Source organism: Pan paniscus, chromosome 10, assembly GCF_029289425.2.
Source record: "Pan paniscus chromosome 10, NHGRI_mPanPan1-v2.0_pri, whole genome shotgun sequence".
Taxonomy (NCBI): Eukaryota; Metazoa; Chordata; class Mammalia; order Primates; family Hominidae; genus Pan; species Pan paniscus.
The window spans coordinates 129,690,824-129,694,925 of NC_073259.2; the positions used below are offsets into that span (position 1 = coordinate 129,690,824).

The 4,102-nt window shown below is 46.2% G+C and overlaps 1 non-coding gene across 1 annotated transcript; it reads left to right on the forward strand.

The window, feature by feature from the left end:
* Positions 1 to 3,292: 3,292 nt before the first annotated feature.
* Positions 3,293 to 3,403, forward strand: LOC112436766 (U6 spliceosomal RNA). Its single transcript, XR_003025462.1, has one exon. It is a non-coding gene; the product is annotated as a U6 spliceosomal RNA (small nuclear RNA).
* Positions 3,404 to 4,102: the final 699 nt, after the last annotated feature.

The window sequence follows — 4,102 nt, forward strand, 5'->3', positions numbered from 1 at the left end:
GAGTTCGAGACCAGCCTGGCCAACATGGCGAAACCCTGTCTCCACTAAAAATACAAAAATTAGCCAGGCATGGTGGTGCATGCTAGTAATCCCAGCTACTCAGGAGGCTGAGGCAGGAGAATCGCTTGAACCCAGGAAGCGGAGGTTGCAGTGAGCCGAGATCATGCCGTTGCACTCCAGCCTGGGCAACAGAGTGAGACTTCATCTCTAAAAAAATAAATAAATAAATAAAAGAAATCATTGAAGACTCAAATCTTCACTAGAGTCACAAAGCTTTGCACAATCCAAAACTTTCCTTCCCTCCTTCTTTTATTTATTTATTTATTTATTTTATTTTATTTTTTTGAGATGGAGTTTCGCTCTTGTTGCCCAGGCTGGAGTACAATGGTGTGATCTCGACTCACTGCAAACTCCACCTCCCAGATTCAAGCGATTCTCCTGCCTCAGCCTCCCGAGTAGCTGGGATTACAGGCATACGCCACCACACCCAGCCAATTTTTTGCATTTTTAGCAGAGATGGGGTTTCTCCATATTGGTCAGGCTGGTCTTGAACTCCCAACCTCAGGTGATCCGCCCACCTCGGCCTCCGAAAGTGCTGGAATTATAGACATGAGCTACCGCGCTCAGCCTCCTCCTCCTTTTTAACTGTGGTAAAATATATTCTGCAGGTTTTTTTTGTGATGGTTGTTTGTTTGTTTGTTTGTTTGTTTTTGAGATGGAGTCTCACTCTGTCGCCCAGGCTGGAGTGCAGTGACACCATCTCGGTTCACTGCAACCTCACCTCCCTGGTTCAAGCCATTCTCCTGGCTCAGCCTCAGAGTGGCTGGGACTATAGGCATGCGCCGCCACACCCCACTAATTGTTTTGTGTTTTTTGTAGAGACAAGGTGTCTCCATGTTGTCCAGGCTGGTCTCTAACTCCTAGGCTCAAGAGATCTGCCCACCTCAGCCTCCCAAGGTGCTGGGATTATAGGCTTGAGCAACCATGCCTGGCCTCCTTTTTTTGTGGGGGAGACAGGATCTTGCTGTGTTGCTTAAGCTGGAGTGCAGTAGTGCAATCATAGCTCACTGCAGCCTCAACCTCCTGGGCTTAAGCAATCCTCTTGTCTCAGCCTCTCGAGTAGCTGGGGCTATAGGTGGACACCACCACACCCAGCTAATTTTTAATTTTTTTTATAGAGATGGGGGTCTCACTATGTTGCCCAGGCTGGTCTCAAACTCCTGTCTCAAGTGCTCCACCTACCTCCCCAAACTGCTGGGATTACAGGGCGGGAGCCACTGCGTCTGACTCTATATTACCTTTTATTGTGGTCTTATCATCAGTTAGTTTAGAACATTTACAGGATGAACTTTAATAATGTATTGATTATTTTGGCAAGAAAATGGCTAATAATATTTGCCGTAGTAAAACTGAGTCATTAGATTACTTTCTGGAGTTACTTACTGCCAAGCAAAGTAATAAAGACTGTTCCACTGTGGGAAGGTGTGAAAATAAATAACATTACGCGATTCTGAGCTTAAAAATAGGAAGTAAACTTATATGTACGGTTTTAAAAATAATAATATAGGGTCCGGGAGCGGTGGCTCATGCCTGTAATCCCAGCACTTTGGGAGGCCGAGGCAGGTTGATCCAAGGTCAGGAGATCGAGACCATCCTGGCCAGCATGGTGAAACCTCGTCTCTACCAAAAATACAAAACTTAGCCAGGCATGGTGGCACACACCTGTAGTCCCAGCTACTTGGGAGGCTGAGACAGGAGAATCGCTTGAACCCAGGAGGTTTGCAGTGAGCCAAGATTGCACCACTGCACTCCAGCCTGGGCGATAGAGGGAGACTCCATCCCCCCCAAAAAAAATTATATATATATATATATACACACACACACACACACACACACAATTATTACTATCGACTTAAGAGAGAAAACATTAACAGTTTCATAGCAGTGCTATTGACAACAACCACAAAGGTGGAAATGACCCAAATGTCCATCAGTAGATAAATGGAAAAATAAAACATGGTATATGGAATATAATATAATATGGAATATGATTCAGACTTAAAAACAAAGGAAATTCTGACACATGCTGTAACAAGATAAACCTTGAAGACATGCTAAGTGAAATAAGCCAGACATGAATGGACAAATATGGTATGATTCCATTAATATGAAGTACCTAGAGTATTTCAATTCATGGAGACAGAAAACAGAATGATGGGCCCAAGGGCTGGGCGTGGAGGCTTATGCCCATAATCCCAGCACTTTGGGAGGCAAAGGTGGGTGGATCATCTGAGGTCGGGAGTTCGAGACCAGTCTGACCAACATGGAGAAACCCTATCTCATGGCCGGGCATGGTGGCTCATGCCTGTAATCCCAGCACTTTGGGAGGCCGAGGCGGGCTGATCACCTGAGGTCGGGAGTTTGAGACCAGCCTGACCTGCATGGAGAAACCCTGTCTCTACTAAAAATACAAAATTAGCCAGGCGTGGTGGCACATGCCTGTAATCCTACCTACTAGGGAGGCTGAGGCAGGAGAATCGCTTGAACCCGGGAGGCGGAGGTTGCGGTGAGCTGAGATCGTGCCATTGCACTCCAGCCTGGGCAACAAGAGCGAAACTCCATCTCAAAACAAAAAAAAGAAAGAAAAAGAAAACCCATCTCTACTAAAAATACAAAATTAGCTGGGCGTGGTGGCGCATGCCTGTAATCCCAGTTACTGGGGAGGCTAAGGTAGGAGAATTGCTTGAACCTGGGCAGCGGAGGTTACGATGAGCCAAGATTGTGCCATTACACTCCAGCCTGGACAACAAGAGCGAAACTCCATCTCAAAAAAAAAAAAAAAAAAAAAGAGTCAGGCGTGGTGGCGCGTAGCTGTAATCCCAGATACTTGGGAGGGTGAGACAGACGAATCACTTGAATGTGGGAGGCAGAGGTTGCAGTGAGCCGAGACTGAGCGACTGCACGTCAGCCTGGGCGACAGAGTGATACTCTATCTCAAAAAAAAAAAAAGAAAGAAAGAAAGAAAGAAAAGAGAGAAAGAAAACAGAATAGAATATAGAATAGATATAATGGTGGTGGCCAGGGGCTGGATGGAGGGGGATATTCTGGGGAGTTAGGTTTAATGGGGACAGACTTTTTGTTTGAGACGATGGAAAAGTTCTAGACGTGGATGGTGGTGATGGTTGTACAACAGTGTGAATATGCTTAATGTCATGGAGCTGTACACTTAAAAATTGTTACAATGATAAATTTTATGTTACATATATTTTGTCACAATTAAAAAAAAGCAGCAGTACTCACTCACTTTGGCAGCACGTATACTGAAATTGGAACCGCACATAGCACTTTAGCATGGCCCTTGCGCGAGAATGACAAGCAGATTCATGAGGCTGAGACATTCCATGTTAAAACAGCAGCAACAGAAGCCCAGCAATCCCAGTGTCTCTTTGAAATTCTCCATGGCCAGGCGTGGTGGCTCACGCCTGTAATCCCAGCACTTTGGGAGGCCAAGGTGGGTGGATCACGAGGTCAGGAGATCCAGATCATCCTAGCTAACATGGTGAAACCCCATCTCTACTAAAAATACAAAAAAAAATTAGCCGGGTGTGGTGGCGGGCGCCTGTAGTCCCAGCTACTCAGGAAGCTGAGGCAGGGGAATGGAGTGAACCCAGGAGGCGGAGCTTGCAGTGAGCCGAGATGGCACCACTGCACTCCAGCCTGGGCAACAGAGTGAGACCCCATCTCAAAAAAAAAAAAAAAAGAAATTCTCCACGGACCCATCCCAGTCTCTTCCTCCTAACCCCCTGAAAGTACTAGTATATTTTTGTATTTATCGCTTATTGTACCATTGCAGGGTTTTTTTGTTTGTTTGTTTATTTGTTTTTGAGATGGAGTCTTGCTCTGTCACCCAGGCTGGAGTGCAGTGGCGCGATCTCAGCTCACTGCAACCTCTGCCTGCCGGGTTCAAGTGATTCTCCTGCCTCAGCCTCCCGAGTAGCTGGGATTACAGGTGCCCGCCACCATGCCTGGGTAATTTTTGTATTTTTTGGTAGATATGGGGTTTCACCATCTTGGCCAGGCTGGTCTTGAACTCCAGGCTGGT